General features: G+C 33.5%; 1 protein-coding gene across 2 annotated transcripts in view; it reads left to right on the top strand.

The window, feature by feature from the left end:
• LOC136037006 (ribosomal protein S6 kinase 2 beta-like) overlaps window positions 1-16,050 on the top strand; it is an 884,370-nt gene that overhangs the window by 134,942 nt on the left and 733,378 nt on the right. The window lies entirely within an intron of this gene.

Here is a 16,050-nt window from a genome sequence, read left to right as displayed (position 1 = left end):
ATATTGTAGATAGGAGCTTGAAACTTCTACAATAGGGTTCTCTGATACGCTGAATCTGAAGGTGTGATTTTCGTTAAGATTCTGTGACTTTTAGGGGGTTTTCCCCTATTTTCTAAAATAAGGCAAATTTTCGCAGGCTCGCAACTTTTGATGGGTAAGACTAAACCTGATAAAACTAATCTATTTAAAATTAGCATAAAAATACAATTCTCTTAATCTAACTATTGGGATCAAAATTCCGTTTTTTAGAGTTTCAGTTACTATTGATTCGGGTCGCTTCTTACTATATTTCGTTACCACGAACTGTTTGAAAATATATTGAAAAAATTGGCTGTATCGACTTGTGATAAACCAAAATGGGCGAAAAATTGTTTTCTACTATTGACAAAACTGAACTTATTCGTGACTCCTAGTCCTAAGATTTACCTACTAAAAAAATTAATATATTAATTGGTTGAGATACTGTTCTATTAAAGAAAATATATATAATTTAAAAATGCAAAAATTTATTACTTTTAAGGGGTGTTTCCCTCTATTTTCTAAAAAAAGGTAAATTTTCTCCGGCTCGTAACTTTCGATGGATAAGTCTAAATTTAATGAAACTTATATATTTAAAATCAGCATTAAAATGCAATTCTTTTGATTTAACTATTGTTATAAAAATTCCGTTTTTTAGAGTTTTGGTTACTATTGAGCCAGGTCGCTCCTTACTACAGTTCGTTACCACGAACTGTTTGATCTCGAAACTAAAAATCAAAACTAACAATAATATATATTTTGAATTTATTCAATACCTATAAAATTTTAAGCGTTTAAATAAATACTTGAATATAAATCAAAGTTTTTATTCCGGCATGAAAAAGTATAGATTCAACAGATTTTGCTATTTTGTAAATAGTGCCTGATGTTATGCTTGTCATCTCAGGTTCTCAGGTGATCCTGCAGAAAGTTGTTTATTTTATGATTCATTCAGGTGTTATGGAAAAGACGAAATTCTTCATACACCAAACGATACATTGAGATTTAGCATCATTCTGAACTTCATTAGACCACCCTTGTAGTGTTTGGTATTCGATTAATACTTTTTGTAGACATTCTTTCAGGGTACTGTTGAATTATATTTATTTTGGCAACCAAAAGGAGAATGGGTGAAAAACACAAAAATTATTAGAAAGGGGAAAGAATGACAAAGATGATATTTACAAGCATAGTGAAAGAATAAAGAAAGAAAGAATAGTGAAACCGAACTTATCTTAAATAAACTTCGTTTGGTAATTTGAATAAGAAGTGACCGAAAGTTTGGAAACATCCCGGATTTCACGATACTGACTACGATGCTATGATACTTTGATACACCGGATTTTACGATATTATGAATCCGTGTCGAATCAGTTTAAATACCAGACAAGTCAATTTTCTTTCAGTAAACTTATACATATTATGGGTGACCCTCTCAGGAAAACCTAGTAAAGAACAAACCCTAGCCCATAGTAACCGAAAAATTTAAAACACATTAAAAAAAAAAACATCTCTGAACGGAAGCTTGAGTTGTCTGTCTAATAAAATAACAAATCTCTTATTTTGATGGTCTTGCTCCCTCCTTCTGAAGGCACATTCTTTGGATCTTTTGATTGCTCTGAATGAAATGACTATATCAAATTTTCTTAAGCCAAACTGGCCAGACATGACAATAAACAACAAAGAGAGATAAAACTCTAGAAAAAAACCTCAAACGAGACTACGGCCAGTAGAGAGGAAAGACTAAAACAACGCGGATATTTCGCCTGTATCCAAACTAGGCGTCCTCAGCACAAGATAAAAAGAAAACTAAACTAAAAACAAATAAAACCACCACCAATAATAATAAATATACAATTGTCGCTACTGATCCACGAAGGGAAAAGAAGCTATTCGAGTTACTTCAACGAGAACATCAAAGCAACTTCTATTTGTTTTTAGTTTAGTTTTCTTTTTATCAGCCTGAGATCGTGAGTTGAGAAAATAAGCGAAAAAATATTTCATCATGGGGCTTAACTTTCCTGATTACTGAAGCAAAAAACAAACACTTTTGTTAATTGGCAAGTGGGTTAACAAAGTGATCAAATGATAAAAAAATTTTAAACATATAACCCTAACATTTTGTTATCATTATAATCTTTATCATTTTGTTATTATTGAATACTTAAAAAGCTATGCATTAATATGTTTATTACTTAAATTTTTTAAGGTTCAACTTGTTAAGAGTGGTGTTAAAATTTAAATTGTTAAGACTTCTGTCTCTTCTAAGTTTTAATGTCGCTCTTTGTTTTAATATTTTTAATGTTTTAAATGTTGTTTATAAGAAAAATAAATGTCTTTGTTTTATTTCAAGGGTATCTAGTCCCTTTCCCATAGTTTCTTTCACCCATAGCAGTTTTTTCTTTTTAGGGTAAAATTCCCCTTTTTAGAGTAAAAAAAAATAAGAGAATAGTCGCTTCTAATTATGCTGTTTTTGAATTTTGCATATTTGCAACCAAAGAATTTCCTTGGTCCGGTGGTGGTGCAATGAGTTTGACTTTCGCTTGGTAATACCGGACTCAAAGGTCGAACCCGGTAGCAACACACTGCAGGGCCGACGCAGGGACCTTAGTAATGAAGAAGTGTAGTTAATGTGATTACTTTGCGTAGAATTCCCTTGTACTTTTCCTTACAGTACATAATATACCAACTGAAAAACATTGTTTTTGGCACCGTGGCTCAATCTTTGGTCTATTTATTCCTTATACACGGGATTTCCTACTATTTTTTTTTGGTTGTTAAAAAGTTACGAAGATTTTTTGCTCTATGCTGAGCTTCACCATTGTTGGTGAAGCTCAGCACATGTGAAAAGAATTTCACATGTTTGTGAAATTTTCTTCATTATTATTCTTCACCATGTGAAAAGAAAATAAGTTGGAAACTGTTTCAGTATTTTTACAATGCTTTTCCAGTTTACGCAACAGGCTAGTCTAACGCCCAACGAGGTGGTTCATCCATAAAACAATCATTTGATCTTTCAGTAGACAAGAACATTTGGATGCATCACATCTGATTGAATTTTTTTCTCCTGATGTTTGTGGTCCCGGATTGAAAATAATGTTTATGCTTTACATGATAAAAAGTTTAAGTAATAAAAGTGATATTTACGGGACCAGAATAAAATAAGGATTCTATTGATATGGGATTAAGGTCTAAACACTAAAGAGGTAAATATAACAAAGTACGATAGTCGGTTTTTATAAGAATATCTTCTGGTTGGTAAACCAATTAACTAATAATTCGAAATGTTTAATCTTGAATAATTTTAGTAATAAACATATTAATGCATAGCCTAGATACCATCATATTACCAAAACCTGTAACCAGTAATCATATTACCAAATCTGTTACTTGGATTTTTACTTTTTATTAACTTTTATAAAATTTTGGATTTCCTTTATTATACTTAGGAGATTAGTGGAGTTCAAATGACTCTGTCCCATCTCGCAATTCGTGATTTAAACAGCAGTATGTGTGATGCCGGTATTGGCGCTGATATGCCACTAGTATCCGCAAATATCATGAAACTCTTGAAATTCTTCTTAGAGAAGTTTAAATAGGGTATTTTTGGAGTTACTTCTGCTGGGAGTGAAGTTATTTCTCATGATGAAGCTGGGCAATAGAAAATAAACCTAATAATAATTATAATCCGTCCGGTGACTAGCACATTATGAAGAACTTGATGATACCTCATATCCTCTAATAAAGAAATGTAGAAAGACTGCCTCTTTATCCCGGCATTGATGGTTGGGACGAAGTTCTTTCATGAAAATTGCTTTTTCATGTAGATACACTCTTTTCCACGTGTCAATTTGTTTACTAGTACGTTTATTAGTACTAGTAAAAATTTACTAAATAATCAAAAACAAATAAATGTGCTTGTACTTCACCATGTATCCCACACACAACTTATTTTTAATAAATGAAGTTGTGTAGTAAACATTTTGCCTCAAGTCTCCTGATGAAGCCTGATAGTAGTAATCACGCACAAAATAATTAGAATTCTTACGACAAGTGGTACATCATCAACTACATGATGGTACCTCATAGCCTTCAATAAACAGTGTAGGAAGACTAAATGCCTCTTTGTTTTTTTTCTGTATGTGTAGAAAACGACACAGCGCATACCTTAGAATTTCTCAGTATGAACTGTGAAGTGACTAAAACGCGAACTTAAAATTAAAACACAAACAAAAAAAGAACGGCAAGCATAAATACAATTCGTCTAGCAGTTTGAAGGAATTACACTATAAAACTGTAAAGGCCTGTCTAGTTTTAATTTTCTGTGACCTTTTATGTTTTGGGATAATAATATTTCTTGGTGTAGTTCAAAAGATAGAGATCCTTCTGAAATCGATCCATTCTCTTTTGTTTCCAAATTTTGCTACAAGTTTCCTTGCCGTTATGTTTCTTGTGTATTTCGATACTTCTACTTGGTAATGGAATCTATCTGTTAAATGCGACAAAAACAGAAACTCTCGCAACATCCTTAATTGCTTTTTACCAATCTAATGGAATTCACGTTTGTCTTTATTTACTAAAGGATTCTGAACTTGAGTGTAAACTGTGTCCTTTTATTTTCAGTGAAGAGGGAAAAGACAGAGTTGCTAAGTCTGTTTACTTTTGACTTATGGACGAGGAAAAGATTCTCTTGAGATTTTGGGAATTTGTGTAAAAGCAAAATATATATATATACTAGCTGTTGGGGTGGCGCTTCGCGCCACCCCAACACCTAGTTTTGTGGGGGCGCTTCGCGCCCCCCCCCCCCAAGCCCCCCCGCGCGCGTAAGTCGTTACGCGCCATAATAGTTACGCGCCATTGTAGTTGTGTCCCTATGTCCCACCTGTGAATATAGATATATATATATATATATATATATATATATATATATATATATATATATATATATATATATATATATATATATATATATATATATATATATATATATATATATATATATATATATATATATATATATGGTTTTAACTGCGTAAAACTTGCGAATATACAACATTCTTTGCTGTCCCATTGTCTTTGCATATAAATAGATTGTCAGGTTTACCGACTCTTGAACATGCAACATATAATGGTCCATGGGAAAACAATCTGTATTCAGATCTATACCTCATGATTCTAATGATTGCCCTTGAGCTTTGTTGATGGTGATTGCTAATCGACCATTCCCTGCCCCGGTGTCCCGGTCGTCATTTATATCCCCCTGTTTCCCCCGGTGTCCCCGTTGTAGTTGTGTCCCTGTGTCCCGGTCGTCATTTATATTCCCTGTGTCCCGGTCGTCATTTGTATCCCGGTGTCCCGGTCTGTATATACATTCGTTTTTTAGTTTTGTTTTTCTCCTTTATTTTTTTCCTTTTTTTCTTTTTTAGTTTATTTAGATTTTTAGATTTTTTAGTTTTTTTATTAGTTTTTAGTTTTTTTTTCTTTTTAGTTTTTTTGTAGTTTTTACCTTCTTTTTAGTTTTGTTAGTTTTTTTTTTACTTATGTCCTGGTCGTCATTTATACTCCCTGTGTCCCGGTGCTTTGTTGATTGCTAATCGAACATTCCTTTTGTCCTGGTCGCTTTCTCTTTGAGTGTCGTCATTTATTTTTTTCTTTTTTAGTTCTTTTAGTTTTTACCTTTTTTAGTTTTTTTTAGTTTTTAGATGAAAATTTTTTTAGTTTTTTCCTTTTTTTCTTTTTAGTTTTTTATTGGTTTTTACCTTTATTTTAGCTTATTTTTCAGTTTTTTCCTTTTTTTAGTTTTTTTTAGTTTTTAGTTTTTTTTAGTTTTTTACCTTTTTTTAGTTTTTTTAGTTTTTTTAGTTTTTTAGCTTTTTTATTTTTTTTATTAGTTTTTAGTTTTTTGTAGTTTTTGCCTTTTTTTAGTTTTTTCAGTTTGTTTTTTTTTAGTTTTTTATTGGTTTTTACCTTTATTTTAGCTTATTTTTCAGTTTTTTAGCTTTTTTTTTTATTAGTTTTTAGTTTTTTTTTGTAGTTAGTTTTTTTTTAGTTTTTTACCTTTTTTTAGTTTTTTTAGTTTTTTTAGTTTTTTAGCTTTTTTATTTTTTTTATTAGTTTTTAGTTTTTTTTGTAGTTTTTGCCTTTTTTTAGTTTTTTTTTTAGTTTTTTAGCTTTTTTATTAGTTTTTAGTTTTTTTTGTAGTTTTTGCCTTTTTTTAGTTTTTTTAGTTTTTTAGCTTTTTTATTTTTTTTATTAGTTTTTAGTTTTTTTTGTAGTTTTTGCCTTTTTTTAGTTTTTTCAGTTTTGACGTCACCTGATCCAGTTTTTTCAGGTGACGTCACCTGATCCAAATAGATTGTCAGGTTTACCGACTCTTGAACATGCAACATATAATGGTCCATGGGAAAACAATCTGTATTCAGATCTATACCTCATGATTCTAATGATTGCCCTTGAGCTTTGTTGATGGTGATTGCTAATCGACCATTCCCTGTCCCGGTGTCCCGGTCGTCATTTATATCCCCCTGTTTCCCCCGGTGTCCCCGTTGTAGTTGTGTCCCTGTGTCCCGGTCGTCATTTATATTCCCTGTGTCCCGGTCGTCATTTGTATCCCGGTGTCCCGGTCTGTATATACATTCGTTTTTTAGTTTTGTTTTTCTCCTTTATTTTTTTCCTTTTTTTTCTTTTTTAGTTTATTTAGATTTTTAGATTTTTTAGTTTTTTTATTAGTTTTTAGTTTTTTTTTCTTTTTAGTTTTTTTGTAGTTTTTACCTTCTTTTTAGTTTTGTTAGTTTTTTTTTTTACTTATGTCCTGGTCGTCATTTATACTCCCTGTGTCCCGGTGCTTTGTTGATTGCTAATCGAACATTCCTTTTGTCCTGGTCGCTTTCTCTTTGAGTGTCGTCATTTATTTTTTTCTTTTTTAGTTCTTTTAGCTTTTACCTTTTTTAGTTTTTTTTAGTTTTTTAGATGAAAATTTTTTTTAGTTTTTTCCTTTTTTTCTTTTTAGTTTTTTATTGGTTTTTACTTTTATTTTAGCTAATTTTTCAGTTTTTTCCTTTTTTTTAGTTTTTTTTATTTTTTATTTTTTTTTAGTTTTTTACCTTTTTTTAGTTTTTTTAGTTTTTTAAGTTTTTCAGCTTTTTTACTTTTTTTATTAGTTTTTAGTTTTTTTTTGTAGTTTTTGCCTTTTTTTAGTTTTTTCAGTTTTTTTTTAGTTTTTTATTGGTTTTTACCTTTATTTTAGCTTATTTTTCAGTTTTTTCCTTTTTTTTTAGTTTTTTTTTTAGTTTTTAGTTTTTTTAGTTTTTTATCTTTTTTTAGTTTTTTTAGTTTTTTTAGTTTTTTAGCTTTTTTATTTTTTTTATTAGTTTTTAGTTTTTTTTGTAGTTTTTGCCTTTTTTTAGTTTTTTTAGTTTTTTAGCTTTTTTATTAGTTTTTAGTTTTTTTTGTAGTTTTTGCCTTTTTTAGTTTTTTTTTAGTTTTTTAGCTTTTTTATTTTTTTTATTAGTTTTTAGTTTTTTTTGTAGTTAGTTTTTTTAGTTTTTTACCTTTTTTTAGTTTTTTTAGTTTTTTAGCTTTTTTATTTTTTTTATTAGTTTTTAGTTTTTTTTTGTAGTTTTTGCCTTTTTTTAGTTTTTTTAGTTTTTTAGCTTTTTTATTAGTTTTTAGTTTTTTTGTAGTTTTTCCCTTTTTAGTTTTTTTAGTTTTTTAGCTTTTTTATTTTTTTATTAGTTTTTAGTTTTTTTTGTAGTTTTTGCCTTTTTTTAGTTTTTTCAGTTTTGACGTCACCTGATCCAGTTTTTTCAGGTGACGTCACCTGATCCACGATCCACAGATCCACAGATCCACAGACAACTTATTTTTATATAGATAGATATATATCTACATTTAAACGGATTACATTAACACGAAAAAAAAGTAGAAATGGTCTTACTGGAGTGAAAGTAAGAATATATTCAGATTTTAGAAACACCGTTAACTCAAGGAGCCTGACAATCAGTACATTTCATTTGGTATTTAAATCTGGAAAAAAGTGCGTTTTAAATATGGGATGTTAAAATTGAGATCCTTAAGAACGTTTCCGTAAACCGTTTACTTGTCTTACGCTGCTCAAGTTGTTAGCTCACCGCGGCGTTAAAGATCTGGTGACGTGTTTAGCCGCTAGAAGCCCTGTCTGCGGTTGATGACTCGGCCGTCTACATCTACTCTCGTTCCCAACATTTACCTTATTATTCAACCCACCATGTCGGACTTGATGTTGGTACATCATCAGGTTTTTCTTCGACCTCCGGTGGAAAATTGAGATCCTCAAGAACGTTTCCGTAAACCGTTTACTTGTCTTACGCTGCTCAAGTTGTTAGCTCACCGCGGCGTTAAAGATCTGGTGACGTTTTTAGCCGCTAGAAGCCCTGTCTGCAGTTGATGACTCGGCCGTCTACATCTACTGTCGTTCCCAACGTTTACCTTATTATTCAACCCACCATGTCGGACTTGATGTTGGTAGATCATCAGGTTTTTCTTCGACCACCGGCCGGCTTCCTTCACGATGGCAGTAGGAAACACTTTAAATATTACTTCAGTAATGTGCCTTATTCCGTGGCTGAAACACCGGGGGCGTCTGTTATTGATGACATTTGACGCGTTTGGCCATTTACCAGTTCTACTACAGATGGTTTTTCCCAGACAGAGAGAAACAGCCCGACCCAAAGAAATAGGAGTTCAGATTTCATTCGTGGCGCTACCCATTCGGATTCATCAGCGAGCTTAGGTATTTGAAGGAACTAATATTCTTGATGGGATCCCCGCCGATGAAGACTTATCTAAAATAGCTTTTTGACTGCTTAATTGGGGTTACATTACATGTCTATTTCGTCCAGTATAAGTAATCTAGCTTATTAATTAGCACGGTGGATTTGAATTTGAATGAGATCTTTTTATAGAATGTTGAGTAAGGTTATTATTATAGGAACGTTGGAATAGGTTATGAACGTTAAAATACTCTGGAAGGAAATTAAATAAATTCAAAGTTGCTGGAACTTTAGTGTAGTCTGTATGCGTTGAGATACCTTTAACATAGCATGCTCATATGGTGCCTTAAACTGAATTGCGATATTACTGACGCTGATTTGGAATGAAAAACCATTTAGTAGGAAACTGAATAATCTTATGAATGAAGGAATATTGAAATTTCCATAATTTAAGACGGCCTTTAGGTATCTTAAGTTTATCTTAAAAGGTTAGTGCGATAATGTCTTTTAATTTTGCTAATCTTTTGTATATTATATCTAAAGCTAACTCATCATATTTCTTCTTGTATAATCCTTTGGGCTAATGCTTAGGGGGATTAGATGCACTCAACTAATTGCTGATGCAGTACATTTCGACGTCTTACCGTATTAAGCAGCTTTTACACTGCGTACGCAATTTTCTATTGTTAAGTGGTTAAGTTACGTTACGTTATGCATCATCACAATTATTATAAGTGAACTATTTAAAATTCAAAAATATGACATGGGGATAGAGATTCAAGTTCTAATCCTAAGAATCATTAGGGCAGGATTATGCCTTGTGATGAAAAGCCGACGTGAAAGCTTTTCTACGAACTTTTTTTTTTTTTTTTTTTTTTTTTTTTTTTTTTTTTTTTTTTAAGCCGATTAATTGCTCATCCAGTAATTTAGTTTTACTGCTACCATGTTGGCGTTTCCAGAACGTAACATAAAAGTCTAGTTGGCACTACTTATGTTACGGACTGCCTACATTTGCTCTGTAAGAATGCGTAACTTAGTTTAAGTCTTAAATTATGCTAGTGTGAAAGGTTTTACGGTGTGGTGCGAAAGCACGGTTATATAAAATACTTTTACGTATCTGTGGGAAAGAGCTTTATCTCTTGTCAATCAATATTCGGGATTCTCCTTCGTTAGAATCTTGTAACAATATGTTGCCTAGCTTTTGATATTTTCTATGTATTTTGATACTTGCACATAGGGATGTAAATGCTCTCTGAAACACAATAGGAGCGGAAACGCAAATAACTTCCTTGATAGGTTATTTTAGAATCAATTTATTTTTACCAAGTTTCACGTGTCTGCATCTAAGATCTTAGAACAGGGCTTGGGATCGTTCCCTTTTTCTTTTAACGAAAAAAATAGTATTAGTTGAATTTGCCTAGTAGGCGAGATTTCTATGATATGTTGGTGAAGAAATAATTTTACTAGCATATATAGATATATAAATTAAAATATAATTACCATTCCCTTGGTCTAGAGAAAAAGAAGCCAGGGCTTGTTTTTTTTATCATGGCTGCCTTAGTTCAAAAGGCGTCACGTTATATGTCGTCAACTCAAGATTTATAACTTGAGTATAACAGTTATTATGAATTATTATTTTTTCAAATATAAACCAACATTTTTCAAATGAAAGTAAATAGTAACATTAAAGCTTAAAAGAAGCAGAAATTATCATGCACTGCCCTATCCTTCCACGCTTTTTATGGCACTTGGTACTAACCAAGTGACATAGCAATCGCCAATTCTGTCGGTCTATCTGTCTGTCGGTCTGTCTGTCTGTCTGTCGGTCCCGGTTTTGCTACTTTAGGCACTTCCAGGTAAGCTAGGACGATGAAATTTGGCAAGCGTATCAGGGACCGGACCAGATTAAATTAGAAATAGTCGTTTTCCCGATTTGACCATCTGGGGGGGGGGGGAGTGGGGGGCCGGTTAATTCGCAAAAAATAGAAAAAATGAAGTATTTTTAACTTATGAGTGGGTGATTGGATCTTAATGAAATTTGATGTTTGGAATGATATTGTGTCTCAGAGCTCTTATTTTAAATCCCGACCGGATCTGATGACATTGGGGGGAGTTGGAGGGGGAAAACCGAAAGTCCCGGTTTCGCTACTTTAGGCACTTCCAGGTAAGCTAGGACGATGAAATTTGGCAAGCGTATCAGGGACCGGACCAGATTAAATTAGAAATAGTCGTTTTCCCGATTTGACCATCTGGGGGGGAGTGGGGGCCGGTTAATTCGAAAAAAAAATAGAAAAAATGAAGTATTTTTAACTTATGAGCGGGTGATTGGATCTTAATGAAATTTGATGTTTGGAATGATATTGTGTCTCAAAGCTCTTATTTTAAATCCCGACCGGATCAGATGACATTGGGGGGAGTTGGAGGGGGGGACCTAAAATCTTGGAAAACACTTAGAGTGGAGGGATTGGGATGAAACTTGATGGGAAAAATAAGCGCAAGTCCCAGATACATGATTGACATAATCGGAACTGATTCGCTCTCTTTGGGGTAGTTGGGGAGAGGGAGTAATTCTTAAAAATTAGAAAAAATGAGGTATTTTCAACTTACGAACGGGTTATCGGATCTCAATGAAATTTGATGTTTAGAAGGATATCGTGTCTTAGAGCTCTTATTTTAAATCCCGACCGGATCTGGTGACGGGGGCGGGGAGTTGGGACGGGGAAACCTAAAACTTGGAAAACACTTAGAGGGGAGGGATCGGGATGAAACATGGTGGGAAAAAAACACAAGTCCTAGATAGATAATTGACATACACGGAACGGATCCGCTCTCTTTGGGGTAGTTGGGGGGGGGGGTATTTCTGAAAAATAAAAAAAGAGGTATTTTTAACTTACGAACGGGTGATCGGATCTCAATGAAATTTGATATTTAGAAGGATATCGTGGCTCAGAGCTCTTATTTTAAACCCGACCGGATCTGGTGACATTGGGGATGGAGTTGGGAGGGGGAAACCTAAAACTTGGAAAACACTTAGAGTGAAGGGATCGGGATGAAACTTGGTGGGAAAAAAACACGAGTCCTAGATACATGATTGACATAACCAGAACGGATCCACTCTCTTTGGGGTAGTTGGGGGGGGGGGGTTAATTCTGAAAAATTAGAAAAAATGAGGTATTTTTAACTTACGACCGGGTGATTGGATCTCCATGAAATTTGATATTTAGAAGTATATCGTGTCTCAAAGCTCTTATTTTAAATCCTGACCGGATCTGGTGACATTGGGGAAGTTTGGGGTGGGGAAACCTAAAATGATGGAAAACGCTTAGATTGGAGGGATTGGGATGAAACTTGGTTGGAAAAATAAGCAGAAGTCTTGCATACGTGATTTACATAATTGGAACGGATCCGCTCAATTGGGGGGGGGAGTAAATCTGAAAAATAAGAAAAAATGACGTATTTTTAACTTACGAAGGAGTGATCGGATCTTCATGAAACTTCATATTTAGAAAAACCTTGTAACTCAGATATCTTATATTAAATCTCAACCGGATCAAGCGTAAATGGGGGGGGGGGCAGTTGGGGGGACCGGAAATCTTAGAAATTACTTAAAGCGGTGAGATCAGGATGAAACTGGATGGGAAGAATAGAAACCTGTCTAAGATACGTGACTGACATAACTGGACCGGATCTGCTCTCTTTGGTGGAATTGGGGGGGGGGGGGTAATTTTGAAAATTAATGTATTTGTAACTTACGAAAGGGTGACCAGATCTTAATGAAATTTGATATTTAGAAGGATCTTGTGCTTTAAAGTTGTAATTTCAAATTCCGACCAGATCCTGTGACATTCGGGGGAGTTGGAGGGGGAAACCGGAATTCTTGGAAAACATGAAAATTGGGGTATTTTTATCTTACGAATAGATGATCGGATCGTAATGAAATTTGATTTTAAGAAGGAGTTCATGTCTCAGAGCTCTTATTTCAAATCCCGACCAGATCTTTTGACATTGGGGGGAGTTGGAGGGGAAAATCTTGGAAAGACACTTGGAGTGGAGGAATCGGGATGAAGCTTGGTGGATAGAATAAACAAATGTCCTTGATACGTGATTGACAGAATCGTACTGGATTTGCTCTCTTTGGGGGAGTTGGGGGGAGGGGTTCAGTGATTTGGCGAGTTCGGTGCTTCTGGACGTGCTAGGGCGATGAAAATTGGTAGAGAGGCAAAAAAGAGAGGAAAAATTAGAAAAAATTAGGGATTTATAACTTACGTGTGGGTGATCGGATCTTAATGAATTTTGATATTTAGAAGGACTTTGTGACTCAGAGCTCTTATTTTAAATCTTGACCGGCATTAAGCCTCTTATTTTCCTTTTTAAATCAATCTATTGATTCATAGAATTTTGTTAGAGCTCATATCATATGATCCCTTGGCTCTTAGCTTTTCTCGCCTCGTCACAAGTGCCATATGAGCTCTTAGCTCTTGTTCTACTAGACAAAGATGTTTTTCCCCTTATGTCTATCCTTGGATAGACATAATGTCTTTAGTAACTCCCTTCCGCGATGTAAAAAAAAAACTCTTAGATGGCTTAAGTAACCGACTTTACCTAAAGAACTAGTTAGCAAAAAACCTTATCAGGTCTCAGCCTGGGCCCCTGTTCCCAGAATCATAATTTGCCCAAAGAACCCCTTCTCAACTTTGAAAATTTTACAGTTATTACTTAATGATCATTTTCATTATTTGGACAATCTTTCGACTTCAATTCAGACCGTCAAGTGGAGCGAATCTTTGGAGCGAATCTTTTGGAGCGAAATTTTTTTTTTTTTTTTTTTTTTTTTTTTTTTTTTTTTTTTTTAGTTGCTCTATTAATATTTTTCGTCAACTTGAGATCTATAGTGCAGGCCTTAAATTCAGCACATTCGATTGATTAGTTCTATCTGTGTCCTTGCATCTTATTTTGTTCTCAAGATAATTGGAAGTTTTGTTTTTTTTTCCAAATGCGTATTGTGGCCTTCTTTCACAAAAAATGTAAACCTTTTGATATCGGAACTCATTTCGTCAATTGTTGTAAGCAGGGGTGCACAATCGAGCAATTTAGCAATTAAACTTGTCGTTTTCAATCAAATAGAATTCAATTATTGGCTGTTGTAATGTGACCAAATACAATGTGATAAGAATTATTTTTTTTTCGGTTTTAAATATATTTCAACTAGAAGTAGCAAAAACATTAAAAATGTGGCAACTAGAAATTGTACTTCAAAAATGCAAACTTTGCTAGATATAAAAATATCTAGGAAATTTGTTCCTAGATATAGATAAAACTCTTTTTACATCTGTTGCAACGAACTCGGCCCGATAGTAATCGAAACTCTAAAAAACGAAACTCTGATAACTATAGATACGCCTATAGATCTATCTATATTGGGTATCAGACGCTTCGTTGCAGTTATGGCTTTGTCTTTTTTTCCTTCTGGGCGGGTATGATTATAATGTTCATATTAATTTAAAAAGAACTAGCAGTTGGGGTGGCGCTTCGCGCCACCCCGACACATAGTTGGTGGGGGCGCTTCGCCCCCCCCCCCCCCAAGCCCCCCCCCCTGCGCGCGTAAGTCGTTACGTGCCATTGTAGTTGTGTCCCTGTGTCCCACCTGTGAATATATATATATATATATATATATATATATATATATATATATATATATGTTTTTAACTACGTAAAACTTGCGAATATACAACATTCTTCGCTGTCCCATTGTCTGTACATATAAATAGATTGTCTGGTTTACCGACTCTTGAACATGCAACATATAATTGTCCATGGGAAAAACAATCCGTATTCAGATCTATACCTCATTATTCTAATGATTGCCCTTGAGCTTTGTTGATGGTGATTGCTAATCAAACATTCCCTGTGTCCCCATCGTCATTTATATATCCCCCCTGTGCCCCCGGCGTCCCCGTTGTAGTTGTTTCCCTGTGTCCCAGTCGTGTCCCGGTCTGTATATACATTCGTTTTTGAATTGGTATATGATGAAATAATTTTTTTGTTTTTTCCCTTTTTTCTTTTTAGTTTTTTTTTTGGTTTTTACCTTTTTTTTAGCTTTTTTAGTTTTTTTCTTTTTTTCTTTTTAGTTTTTTTTTGTAGTTTTTACCTTTTTAGTTTTTTATTTTTATTTTTTTTAATTTATTTTTCTCCTTTATTTTTTAGTTTTTTCCTTTTTTTAGTTTTTTTCTTTTCAGTTTTTAGTTTTTTTAGTGTTTTTATTAGTTTTTAGTTTTTTTTTCTTTCACCTTTTTTATTTTTTTATTTTTTTTCTTTTTAGTTTTTTTTGTAGTTTTTACCTTTTTTAGTTTTTTTCTTCTTTTGTATTAATGCTAAAGCCAAGGTTCGAACCTGGAACCTCTCGGACCTAGAACCTGGAACATAACGCTTTACCAACTCAGCTACTTCGGCTTGAATACATTTACCTTTTTTATTTTTTTTTATTTTTTTTTTAGTTTTCTTTTTCTCCTTTATTTTTCAGTTTTTTTTCTTTTTTTAGTTTTTTTTTCTTTTTCAGTTTTAGTTTTTTTATTAGTTTTTAGTTTTCTTTTTCTTTTTATTTTTGTAGTTTTTACCTTTTTTAGTTTTTTCTTTTTTAGTCTTTAGTTTTTTACCTTTTTTTTGTTTTTACCTTTTTTAGTTTTTTTTTCTTCTTTTGTATTAATGCTAAAGCCAAGGTTCGAACCTGGAACCTCTCGGACCTAGAACCTGGAACATAACGCTTTATCAACTGAGCTACTTCGGCTTGAATACATTCGTTTTTGAATTGGTATATGATGAAATAATTCAGACGTCATATGCGGACAGTGACGTCAGTCGACAGACAGACAGACAACTTATCTATCTATATAAAATAAGTTGTCTGTGTGTGTGTGTGTGTCAAGTGACGTCATGTTTGTGTATCGACTGACGTCATGTTTGTCGACTGACGTTATTATAAGGATTGAGCTGTATGCGTCATGAAGTTGTTTGTCGACTGACGTCATGTTTGTCAATTGATGAAATTACATACCGGGACACGGGGACACAAATGACGACCGGGACACATCTATCTATATATATAAAAATAAGTTGTCTGTGTGTGTGTCGAGTGACGTCATGTTTGTGTGTCGACTGACGTCATGTTTTTCGACAGACGTCATTATAAGGATTGAGTTGTATGCGTCATGAAGTTGTTTGTCGACTGACGTCATGTTTGTCAACTGATGAAATTACATACCGGGACGCCGGGAAACAAATGACG

The sequence above is a fragment of the Artemia franciscana genome, chromosome 2 (assembly GCF_032884065.1).
Source record: "Artemia franciscana chromosome 2, ASM3288406v1, whole genome shotgun sequence".
Classification (NCBI taxonomy): Eukaryota; Metazoa; Arthropoda; class Branchiopoda; order Anostraca; family Artemiidae; genus Artemia; species Artemia franciscana.
This window is presented reverse-complemented; position numbering and strand designations above follow the sequence as displayed.